Source organism: Pinus tabuliformis, chromosome 8 (genome assembly GCF_031772625.1).
Source record: "Pinus tabuliformis cultivar Carrire ecotype Pingquan chromosome 8, CPIR1, whole genome shotgun sequence".
NCBI classification, from domain to species: Eukaryota; Viridiplantae; Streptophyta; class Pinopsida; order Pinales; family Pinaceae; genus Pinus; species Pinus tabuliformis.
The window spans coordinates 1,788,397,513-1,788,411,092 of record NC_142294.1 but is presented as its reverse complement, the minus strand read 5'-3'; the positions used below and the strand labels follow the sequence as shown (position 1 = coordinate 1,788,411,092).

General features: G+C 30.2%; 1 pseudogene; it reads left to right on the top strand.

Moving 5' to 3' along the window:
- Window positions 1-2,041: 2,041 nt before the first annotated feature.
- LOC149243353 (putative protein S-acyltransferase 7 pseudogene) lies at window positions 2,042-9,283 on the top strand (annotated as a pseudogene).
- The last annotated feature ends 4,297 nt before the right edge of the window (window positions 9,284-13,580 follow it).

Genomic DNA, 13,580 nt, shown 5'->3' with positions numbered 1-13,580 from the left:
TCTCCTTTGGATAATCACCATACTAAACTCCAAACTTGAGACATGCATCTGGTTTTATCTCCTTTGATTACCATCTTTGCACTCTAGTTTTATCTCCTTTGGATAATCACCATAGTCCACTACAAACTTGAGACATGCATCTTCTTCTACAAGAGAAGAAGCAATTGAAATTGAATGTCATCCACTGCCATGGTAAAAAATGTTAAAAATGGGACAAGTTCTTTGCCATAAAAGAAATTGGTCAAATCTTAAAACACTTGAAATGGCTATAGGTTTGCAGCTACTAAAAAATACCATGAATAGTTAACCTTTCGTAACAAACCTCCTCTAACTCAACATTTGGATTTTCAAATGGATCCAACTTCCTTCTGTGAATTTGAAGAAAGCCTTTCATAACAAACCTCCTTTGACTCATCAATTGGATTTTCAAATGGAGCCAGCTTGATTCTATGAATTTGAAGAAAGGAAAAGGTGTTGGCTGCAACAATAAAGAAGCCCGCCACACCAAATACCTTTGACACATTTATGAGGAACATTGCCATCTCGAGCAATGTGTTTTTAAATATGTATCTCAAGTATAGACTGCATTTCAAGTTTATTTAGTTTTCCAAAACTTATAAGCCATGAAATTTTAGTTTTATATGGAATTTCCAAAAACTTTGAACACTCCGGGCTACAATTAAGCCTATTAATCCTTAATGAAAAGTTTATTTTTGAAACTCAAAACCCTTTGGGGAATTGGGCCTCATATTACAGATGATTAGTATATTTTTCATACTATATTTATTTTAAATCTCATTGCAAAATCAAGGTCTAGGCGGCTCCGTGATGGCTATAAATTGAAATGTAATAGTAATATTATAACATATCTTACTCAATTCAAATAATTTAATGAATATTTAAACAATTCAAATTCATAGATGACCTGATCCCGGGATTTGACAAGAATTACAGATAATATATATGGATTCATCATATGCGCAATCAGTTTTGAATCATATTCATGCATGCCATTTGTATTTTTAATGATATAACTTGATTAAAAAATACCCTAAATTGTTTTTCCTACGCAATTGAGAAAATAATCTCTTATGACTAGAAAATCTTATAGAGGGAAATCAGTTAAAAGTGCCTTTCAAATAACTAACTTATCTTTCCAAACAAAAGATAATTTTCCATATTTCTTCAAAATAGATTCAAGGGAGTCTAGAGCAATTTTTTTCCTTTCAAAAACACTATTTAAATGCCAAAGGTACCAAGTTTCTAATGATAGGAAGACCAAATTGCATAGAGGTGGTTTGGTATCTCGATCTCTCTTCAAGAAACAACTATTTGTGAGAGGTTTAAACCATATAAAAATATAATCTAATCTATGTTTGAAGCAATATTCCAACACATGCATTTGACAAGATTTCTCATGGCATTACATATATGCCACAGGTGAAACATAGACAAAAATAGCCGCCTAGTTTCAGATCCAACTTTAGCAGTAGTATATCATCCCATTTGAAGCCAATTACTTTTACACTTAAAGTAGTGTACAAATTCCAGCGATTTGCTTGGATACTATTATCTCATTCTTCCAAATACACTTGGACCTGCAGGAATTTCACTTTTGTAAGAGTCGTATTACAAATATTCTTAAGCCCGTAGACTAAACAACAATAATTAAAAATAAAATATTAAAAATTGGAATTTAATAAATCATTAAAAGGATATTGGTGTTTAAAATATTTTCATTTTCAGAACAGTCAGTAAAATGAGTTTTTTAAAAACGTTTATTTATGGAGGGTTGCTTTTAAAGGAGGTCGTCAGTTCTAATTTTCAGGTGGCCACCCATATTGATTTTCAATCTTCAGACTATTTTTAACGGGAGGTCGTTGGTTCGAGTCTTCAGGCGGCCAATGATTTGGGGTTTGACCCCATATAACCAGCATTTCTTGCAGATCTCTTTGGGAAAGAAATTAATGTGGGGGTGAAAGAGAAGGCTTTCAGAAGAGATGTATGCAAATCCACCTCCTCAGATTCTAGACATGGGGGGTCTAATATGGACCAAACTGACAGCGAGAAGAGAGTATATCAAGCTTGGAAAGGAAGCAATAAATTTTTCTTTACTGGGAGGTTTATATTTGGGCCAGATGTGAGGTCACTGGTTTTGACGTTCGTTCTCATCCTCGTTCCAGCAACAATATTCTGTGTATTTGTTGCAATAAAACTTTTGGACAAGTTTTCACATCATGTAGGAGTATCCATAATGGTCATTGTAGTGGTCTTCACAATATATGTTTTGGTTCTTCTTCTTCTCACATCCAGAAGAGATCCTGGAATACTCCCTCGAAATTCACACCCTCCTAAGCTTGAAGAAGGTTATGATGTTTCCAGTTTGACACCAGAGTCAATAGGTGGGTAGACTCCACATCCACGATTACCTCGTACAAAAGATGTGTTTGTGAATCTTCTTTATGTTTGTTTTTTCAACAACGTTGTTGTGTGTTTATGTATTCTCCTTTTGGTGGGTATATACCAAGAAAATTATGGTAGCAGATGATGTTACAGTCTGGAAAGCTATGCCAAAAACACATGCATCAATTGTGCTCATACTGTACACATTCTTTTCAGTTTGGTTTGTTGGTGGACTTATGCTATTTCATCTCTATCTGATCAGTACAAATCAGACTACATATGAGAATTTCAGATATCGGTATGATAGAAGAGAAAATCCTTACAACAAAGGAGTAATACAAAATTTCAAAGAAATATGTTTTACAAAAATTCCACCATCGAAGAATAATTTTTGAGCCAATTTACAAAATTATTCTACACTGCAAGATACTTCTGCTCCTCCTTCAGGGGGGAACTTTCTCAGTTCGAACATGGGAAAAGGAGGAATTGACCTTAAAGTGGGTAATAAGCCTTCATGGCGAATTGTTGGTGTTGAAGCATTGGCACATTTTGAAGCACATGAAAGCAATGGTGGATTAGAAAACAAAGATGGTTATGAGGACTCTTTTGCTCATTCAAGTTGTACACTTCCTGTGGAAAGTGCAGAGGGAAGAGGTGGAATACATCCGAGGCATTTAAGTTGGGGCCGTAAGAGTGGGAGTTGGTAAATAACACTAGATATTCTTGCCTTGGCTGCTGGAGTTAGTGAAGCAAATCGAGTTAGTGGAGACATCACTCCTCAGGAAACCGATGATTTCTAGTAAGTTGACATGTTTAAAAAATGCATGTTGTAGACAACTATATGTTTATCGATGTGATAAGTTTTTCCTGTAGTTTGAAACTCAACATCATATTTCAAGCAACCAAATACATGCTCTTGCAAAGGGTGTCATTCACCAGTCAACAAGAAATCGATCAATAATGTTTAGGAAAACATGGTCAATAGTTCTAGGAATAATTTTCAAGATTGTGAATTTGTATTTTAGAATGAAAATTTAAGAAATTGGCTAACTATACTAGAAGAATATCAATATTGCTTACATTCTTGAAAATTACCTTTCATTTAGGTCATGGATGTGCAAGTCGAGTGCTTTATCTAGTAGGTTGCTTTTAAAATAAGAAAATTCAATAAAAGACATTTATGGACAATATTTTCGGCTTTGCATGAATGAAAAATTTGCACAACGTTTCAATGATTGCAAGCCTTGAAAAACGATTGAAATTGTCATTATTGTAAGAGACGAGCAAGCTCCACAAATTGGGCAACAACCCCCCCTTCCCATCGACCTGCTTTACCCACCACTCTGTATTCTCGTACCACTCTTTTCCCCGTCGACGATGAGCATGGAGATTGTTTGATTCACTGGCGCCTCCACCTTGACAGGCATGATCATTGACCTCATAGTTTAGGTGGAAGGAAGGTAGTGGAAACAAATGAATCCATTCATAGTTCAGGCAGTTAACAATTTTGGCAGTTGATAATTCAGTAAGGAGAGCCTTTACCATACAAATATGCAATCTTATACCATTATAGTGAAAAAGACCATGCAAGTGTCTTACCGTTAGACAGAGACAAACACTTGATCATTCTAAACCGCTTTTTTTCCATTATTCATTAACTTATTTGGGTTTTTTATCAATGATAAAAATTCTTTCAATTGTCTAACACATAAATCCACGATGCAAAATAAGACATGAAAGCAGCTGTGCGAATTAGTTTAAGAAAAACGCCTTACAACATAACTAGTTAAAATACATATAAAACATGAATAAATTTATTTAACTAATTTAAAATTGTATAGTTTTTTATTTGATATTTTATAATTTTAAAAAATTATGTATCTGTTTTACAACGAACAAGAATAGAATTACACACTTCCTCATATTGAAATATGTAAAGTGCGTTTTGATTTAATAATCATTTGGTTACGGTTCAAGACAATCAAATTAAAAACCATTCCAACCTTCAATGAAAAGGTTTTAAACTTTCGCATTGTACACATTTATGTTTAATAAATTTATTGGTAGACATGAACAATGATTGGCATATTGCCATCAAGATTGTAAAACCTACCATATATATCTATATCTATATTATAGATACTTTTACTTTTAGCCAAGTCTCATTGCGTAATTTATATGTTTTCAATATTTCGATTTTTTTTAACAATGATATATTATATAATTGAAATTACATAAGTTCAAAAAGATTTATTTATGTTTGGTTGATATTTTATAGTTATTTATAAATATAATATATTAAAATTTATAAACATAATATACTAAAATGTTACGATTGTAAAAAGTAATTTTGATGGTAAAAATATCTTTTTATGTAATAATTGAATATTAAAATTTAATTTAAAGTTGATATTTAAATTAGTTTCAGTGATAGTTTATTTGACAAGTTTGTGAAAATATAAAGTAAATATGTGTACAAGGTTTTATGTTCAATTTCCTAGTTGCTTATGTATAGCCATGTGTTGGTGCATTGTGCTTCACCTACAGGTTATAGTGGGAGCAATCTGAATGGATAAGTATTTCATACATTTCCATTTTTTATTAAAAGATATAAATTTAGAAAAACAATAAGTATTCCATACATTTCTAATTTTTTATTAAAAGATATAGATTTATGAAGATCCACCCAAAAATATTATATCTTGTAGGCTTATTAGAAAAGCCTCAATAAGAATTGATCTTATAACTTCCCATTAATAAAATACTTTAACAACAAATTCGATTAATTAAACTAACCATCAAAACTCTAATATATAATTATAGTTAAAAATATATATATAACTCATAACATTTCAAATGAAAAGCAACCATATTACCATAAATCCCACCTAAAAATACACAAAAGAAATCATGGTACTATGACTTTGATGTCTTTCTTCATATTGAAAAAACATTGTACTTGGCTTTGGGTTGGGAAAGGGAAAAAATAAGAAATAATATCAGAAGGGCAAGTATAATATCAGAAGGGAGTGTATTTATAAACTTTGATCAGGAAATAAATATGAGTTGTTGTTATCCAGGTAGGCACATTTTCAGCAAATAAATAAGGTAGGCAAGAAAATTAGGGAAAGTTGGTTATTAAATAATGAAACTATATGAATAACTTTGCATTACGTCCTCCACTTTTTAAAATATAAGGACAAAACGTGTCATCATTATAAACTGAAAAAATCTCATGAGAAAGAATTTAGTGAAACATTCCCATTCTCGTATTACATGAATATTTAGTTAAAATAATCATATAATTCATCTATAAGGCATGATATGTCATTACTTCATTTTGACTTTTATTATCATAATAGCACATCATTCATTTCGCAGGGATTGAGCACGATGTAGTTTTTCTCCAAACACTCTAAATACATAATGCAAAGTCAAATTTGGGGATATGTTATATAAAATAGTATTTTATGTAACAAGCAAAAGTTTTTAAGAGTTTATTAATAAACATAATTGTAAATAAGATAATTAATAGAATGTTAATGTTACTGAATTAATTAACTAGATGGTTTATAAGATTTTAAATTGATAATAAATAGTATATTATTAGGTATTTTTTTTTTAAATATTTAGTTTAAATTTTAGTTAATTAGATAATTAAAAAGAAAAAAATTGATAAAATATTAGTTTAAATTTTAGCCAATTAGATAATTAAAAGGGAAAAAATTAATAAAATATACACAATAATTACAAAAATAAAATATTTAATTTTTATTAATTGTTTTATAAAGTAAAAATATAAATTTATTAAGATTTGTAAACACTCATTATAATATTTAAATCTCTTAATAATGGAAACATTATATTAATAAAATAAGAATAGTTTCTAAAATAAATAAATAAAACAAAATATTAAATATTTTATTTAATATAAAACTAAATTTGTAAAATATCATATTTGTAATGGAAAAGATCAGAACCTTGCAACCATGACCTCATATACTAATAGAAAAATGAATAATAAATTTTTTTATATAATAAAAAAAAGACGATAAATGACTAAAAATCATAATTCATATACTATCAAAACAACTAAAGCCATAAAACTATGATTGATATACTATCAAAACAACTAAAGCAATAAAACCATGATTGATATACTACCAAAACAATTAAATTCAATTTTATTAGTTGCACTTACAATATACAATAACCTTTTGATTGTTAAGATGAAGATATTACCAAATTTAAATTGAATATTGATCTCCAACTTTAGGACAAACTTCAACTAGTATTAACCATCTTTTCGGAAGTTGAGGAAAAAAATATTTTGGACTACATGTAGTGGGTATACAGTATATATGTAACATATTGCAAAAAAATTATTAGCAATCATGAAGGTTCAGATAACCATGCATATTATTTATTATAGAATTTTATTGCGTTAATTTAAACTTGAGTTGGCTTTGGAAGATGAATTAACAAATTTAATGGTAATAAAGAGAAAACTAAAGTAAATATTAGAAATTGCGATGCATAAATAAGGAGAAGAAAAAATTATATATTTTTTAAATATTTAAATATAAATTTAAATAGTATATTATTATAAATAAGCTTTGTGTATATAATTAAAATTTAAATATTATTGAAAATTATATGGTTTATTTGAAATAATCTTAACCATCACTAAATTATCTTATCTAACCTATTTTTTTAAAATAATAGTATTAATTCATCTCATATTAATAAAAATAACTACTAATAATAATTATTTATATTAACAAATAATAATTATTATTTTTATTGATATACAACTAAATTATGAGACAGTTTACCCCACTCTTTATTTATATAATAATTTTTAAACCATAGAAATCCAAACATCTCCCACCAAAAATAAATCCATATTATAATAAAATGGAGTCCCCTTGGAAGACACAAAAGGCAACATGTTATTATGACTTATTATGACTTTGATGTCTTTAAGTAGAAAAAATCGAAGTCTAAAGTAATGACATAAAAGTAGAGTGCATGAATCTACGCACCAAATTTGACTAGAAACTAAATATGAGTTCGTGCTATGAACTTGGAAAATATAGCAGTGATGCCACATTCGTGCGAATAAGATCAGGAGAGGCAGGCACAATACGGATCAAGGTTCAATGTCAACGTGTACATTGAGGGTTGATTCTATGAGAAGGTGAATTTAGGGTTTGTGTTGGTTCTGGTTAGTTGGTTATTTGTTGTTATGATGTTACAAGTATATGGATATAAACATGAAATTTTTTACATCGGATATTTTTTTACATTGAAATAATTAGGTTTTCACTTCATAAGTAAGTTTTACTTATAATTATTAATATTTATTATAAATTAGGGTAAAAATTTAATTTTTTAGTTATGGATAAGTGTATATATTTCAATTTCGAGTAGATAAGAATTTGCGTTTTTTTTAATCAAAGGTTAGTATTGATTGTTTTCTACATATTTTTCGTCTAATAACTCAATCTACTGTTGCGATGAGAGGGAGTGCAAAGAGGCGTGGTGACATGGCGGTGGAGGTTGGTTAATACTTCTTGACAACTGTAACGTGGCAGTTGAGGTAATGGGAAAGGCAATGGAAACGATTAAGGGTGCACGGTTGTTCTTGCTGCCCGAGATGTGGTTGTAGCAGGGTATTAAATCTGTTTAAGCATGCTAGTCTTGAAAACAAGACGTTTATGGTTTTACTGGGCTTAGTCCGGGTATGTTTTGCTGCCATCTTTCTCAATTGTTGGGTTCTGTTGATTGTGTCAGCTCAGGGCAGTGTCAGCTATTGTTACTTTCATTTCAGCGAGTTGGATCAGGGCAGAGTCAGCTATTGTTACTTTCATTTCAGCGAGTTGGATCAGGGCAGTGTCGATTGTTGTTTCTTTCATTTCAGTGCATTGGCTCGGTGCAGTCTGTGTCGTACTAAGTGAGAGAACGAAGACCTGAATGTTTTTATATGTTTTGATATTGAATTTTTTGTGAATTCTTTTGTAACAATAAACTTTCAACAATGAATTCTTTGTTTCCTTCTCAATTGAAATAATATTTTGGTTGCATATTTTCTAATTTCTTTAGTCATTCCTTAATTTGTCGAGCAGCCTGCTTTCATGTGGTAGATTTAGCTTTGTTTCCCATCTTATGTCCTAAAAAAACAATTAAAAACAAATGAGCTTGGTTAAATGAGAAAGGAATTCAATAACCCAATTCTTTAACAAATTACATGTTTGCCTTGTATTACGAGTGTTAGTGTGAAATTGAAGTTCTTTGTTTGTAATCACAAAGAATTTTCAGAGGAGAAATGTAAAGAGGGCATGAAGAAGACCCTTGGGACCAGTAATAATATATTTGTATGATAAATATTATTTTTTCATAAATGTGAGCAGATGTTTGAACTATTTTTGTTCGAAAACGGAGGTGAGGTCAGATGGTCAGAGGTCGGGGTACGTTTAATTGAAATATAATCCATTTCATTTTTCTACTTATTTTGAATAAAAAAACAAAAGAAGAGTAATAGAAAATGATGCTTCCCACGAAAATTGATAGAAATAATATTTTATTTGTAGTTGGAGCTAAAGACAGTTGGGTAGTCAGAAGTCAGGATGATATTACATATAAATTTGTTGCATGGGTGGCCTTAACTCCAACCTATGATTTAGTCGAGGTAAGATGAATGTTGGGAGTCGGAAGTTCGGGTGTCAACAAAGCCAAGATTCTTAAGGTCGGGTGTAAAAAATGTTTTTTTTAGGAAAGCAACAAAATGGTTGTGAAGGTTGGGAATGGAGCTTCGTTGAGAGCCTTTCACCCTAATGAATGTGTAAAGAAGAAAAAAAACTATAGGATTGCGACATAATGAAAACCCTTTCGAATAATGTAAAAGAAATTTTAACCTTGACACCCAATTATAACCTCTATAACTTAAGAAAATTTGTTTAGGCTTGAAGAAGCATCCATAGTTTCTACTTGTAATGTTTTTGGAAGACATTACTATGGCCTTGAGGTGATATAGTTGACATGATGGAAACGTTTTCTTCTTAGCGGTGAGGGCAATGATAAGAATACTAAAAGACGTTGTTAATTTAGTTGTGGAGCAGAGGGGAAGAACCAAACCCTGCCGCAAGTCGGAAAGCCAAGTTTGCTCCGTGAGAAAAAGAGTTTACAATGAATGAGTCAATAATTCTGCAAGACAATTGTAATTTAGTTCCAAGTGTAGTGAATCTAAAAGAAATGTAAGAAAGGAATGAAATTTAGAGTTAGTAGAGGTTTTCCTTACCTTTGTTATTGCCATACATAGACTAGAGCCATGAACATGATTCAAGTAACGTCGTTGTTAATATAGTTGTGGAGTAGAGGGGAAGAATAAAACCCTACCATAGGTCAGAAACGCAGCTCAGCTCCGCGAGCAAAAGAGTTGACAATGAATGAGTCTAATTATCTTAACCTAGTGATAAGCAGGCGGAAAGCAAGGCGAGGATTTAGGAGATCACCAGATGTAAGCCCATGATGAACTAAAGAGAATAAAAAATTAATGTGAATTCAAGAATCACAAGAAGTAAGAAAAACAATAACGACAATTCGATTGAACTTGCAATTTAACATCTGACGTTTGTCATTTAACATTTGACATTTATGATAAAAATGTTATTTTTGAAAAATTACTTTTTTTTCCTTGTAATCTTATTTTTCAAGAAATGTTAGTTGAAATAATGTTATTTATAAAAAATAGGTTTTTTCTTTTCTTTTTTCTCAATAGTGCAATTTTTTTAAATAATATTAACTTTGCAATGTTATTTGTTTTAAATAATTTTTTTTAAGTGTTCAGGAATCATATTTGTAACATGTTTAATATCATAATTTGCATGTTTAATAAGATAAGTATTTTTAAATATTTTATCCTTTGCAATGTAACATACAATATTTACTTTTCTTTCTGGAAAGTTGTTGATTTTGTCATGGATCCAAGTATTTGGAAGTCTCTGTCATTTGAGATTGTAGATATTATATTTCATTGGCTTCCTTTGTTAGTGATGATAAAATTTCGGTTGGTTTGTAAAGAATGGAGTGTTCTATTGGAAAACCTATTTTTTCTTGCTACTTGCAATCGATGTGCCAACAAAGAATTTGGATTTATTTATTTTCCAGTTGATATCAAGCATAATTACTTTGTTGTATCTCACCTTAATGATAAAGGACAAATATCTCCATTGATTTTTACTTTTCTTCATTCTAGATACAAAATTCAATGTACACTTGGATCAATGATTGTGTTCAGTGCACCAAGAAGTTATTCGCATTCTAAGAATTATCTCATAGTAAACCCTTTCACAAAGACCTTTAGAAATATTAGAGGTATTAGTGTTGGAGAGTGGAGATTCTTCTCTTTGCTGCAAAAATTTAGGCCATGGAACTATGATTGGGTTATATTGAAAATGTGTGCAAAAATATGGAATCACATTTTTTTATCTATACCAATGTAGACATGGTTTGAAGAAGGATGGAACCTCCTTTTGATGGTGTAACACCCCCAAAGGAAGTTACCTTTCATAAAGAAAAAAAATTATGGCTTTATTTAGACAAATATTATAATGATTTCCCTTCCTATGTTTACACTATCTATTGTTAGGAGCTTATAAGAAACAAGTGGGTTTTTGTATTTGTTACAATTGTTGAGATACAATGTATGTCATTAGGATTGTATGGGAACCAACTGCTTTATTTTTTCATCAAAGGTTCTACGTTTGTTTGGTCATTTCAAGAGATAGACAATGTCTAATTTGGCCAAGATTCGAATGGACGAAACTTAGAATATTTTGAAGATGACTAGGGGTTCAAATGGAGATTGCTTGATACTATTTCAATTGATACACATAATAAATTCTCAAGCTACCTACCTTTTCATGAGTTGAAGGAAAAGCACTTATCTTGGATTATATGGAGTTGAAATTAAAGCTATATGATTTACATAGTAGATTATGCACAAAAACAATTATCGATGGTGTCTCCCTCTTAGAAAGATTTGGGTTCCATGTGCAATCAGTTGAAGGTTTGAACGATGTTATTGAAAATGGAAATGTTTTCTCACTTTTTCCAAATATAGTTTCTGTTGTTGATATACCACTACTACATGTGGATGTCATAATTTAGCCTTTGAGGATTCAAGTTGTTTTTTCTAGACATTGTTGCATATGTCATGTTTGTTTAATTTTTCCTGACATATTTCGAAGATCACCGTAATATGAATTTGGACTGTAAATACTAAGATTACTTGTGTTGATATGCTATTTTTCAAATTGAACAGTGCACTTATGTGTCAACTTTTGTTATCTATTTATGGATTGTATAGAGTCTTTTGTTATTGCTTTTATGAGATCATGCAATTGATTGGTTCTTTATGTATTGCAATATTTGAAATATTGTTTATTTATGTATATCTTTATGATTGGAAAGGATCGTTGTTCATATTTAAACTTATTTAGTATTAAAATCTAGTTGATGTATAAAGTTAGTGAGCATTAAGATTTGAACTTGTTCAAAACGTAAGATGAGATATACGACTGAAAATCGGAATTACAAAAGAATAAAAGTTTGTTGTAGAAATTTTAAGTGAAGGAATAAGCGAGCGTACTTTGAAAATACCCCGGTCTCTTGGTTCATGTGAAAGAACAAATGAATATAATTGACAATGGTATCAACAGATTAAGGATGTGATAAATGCATGTAGAAAAACCATGTATCAATAAAATAAAAGAACTTCAATCAATTATGAACATGATGAAGTCATTAATCATATGTATGGGAACATGAGTAGTATCATGAAATAAATTTTGCTTCAAATGTTTGTTTTCATGCATGTTGAAGATGTTTAAATTTTTCCATTGTACCAAATTTTTCTAACACTAGTCTTATTTGGGAACATTGTGTTTACAAAGAGAGTGTTCATACAAGCACGAACCAAGGGTCCTCTCTAAAAACCACAACAAAGTAAATATTGGAAGATGGGCATAATGATGCCAATGAACAATTTGCAACATTTGGTTTACTTGGTGATAGTAATATGCTTGCTGAAAAGGTTGAGAATTTGGAACATTTTTCTAGAAATGTGGGGTGGGGCGTTCCTTGCAACAAATATATAGTGAATATCATCAACCTTCTTGGAAATGTGCACACTGAATCTCTTGGAACACAACAAGTGCTTCAAGTATTTTTTCTTTTCATAGGATTTACACATCTCAATGGAATATATTAATTGTTGTATGCTTTTTGTGTAGAACAACGTTCCAATGAATATTGGTCTAGAAATAGATTCATAATGAATATCGTCTTTATCTATTTCTCGTGTTGAACCTTGACCATTTAAAGACCAAACTTCAATAAATCGTGAGAACGATGAACTCTTTAACTGCAACTATGAAAAGTTGGGTGTTTTGCAGAAATAACATTTTGCTAAAATGTTTGTTTCCCTTGATGTTGTGCATCTTCTAATTTTTCATGTTTTACAAATATTTTTCATATTGATCTTCTTTCAAAACCTTGTGTTTACATAGAGAGCCTTCATAGAAGTGGAAACCATCAGTGTTGTAGAAATAATGGAAGAGATGTAATAATACAAAATAAGCACAACGATGCCATTCAACAATTAACATCATCAATTTTTTTTGTTGATAGTAGTATGCTTGCTGGGATGGTTGATAATTTGCGACATTCTATTACAAATGTGAGAACAAGCATTTCTCAACGCAACTCTGTAGAGAATATTGTTATTGCTAGAGAGTCTATGCATACTCTAACTCTTCGGACAAGGCATGTGCTTAAAGTGGATTTATTTTCGTAGGAATTGTACATTTAATATATATTTTGTAATTAGTTAATGTATCTTTGATTTTTTATTTTTTTTAATTATTTTTATTTTTATTTTATTTATTTATTTATTTATTTATTATTTTATTTATTATTATTATTATTATTATTATTATTATTATTATTATTATTATTATTTTCTTTTATTATTATTTTTTTTTTTTTCAGAACAATATTTGAGTGAGTAATGGTGGAGAAATAAATTCACAGCCAAGGAAACCTTTATGGGTTAGAAAAGTTCAACTTGAAGGGTGAAATTGGCAAGAAAATGTATATGTTTTCTTTGTTCAACT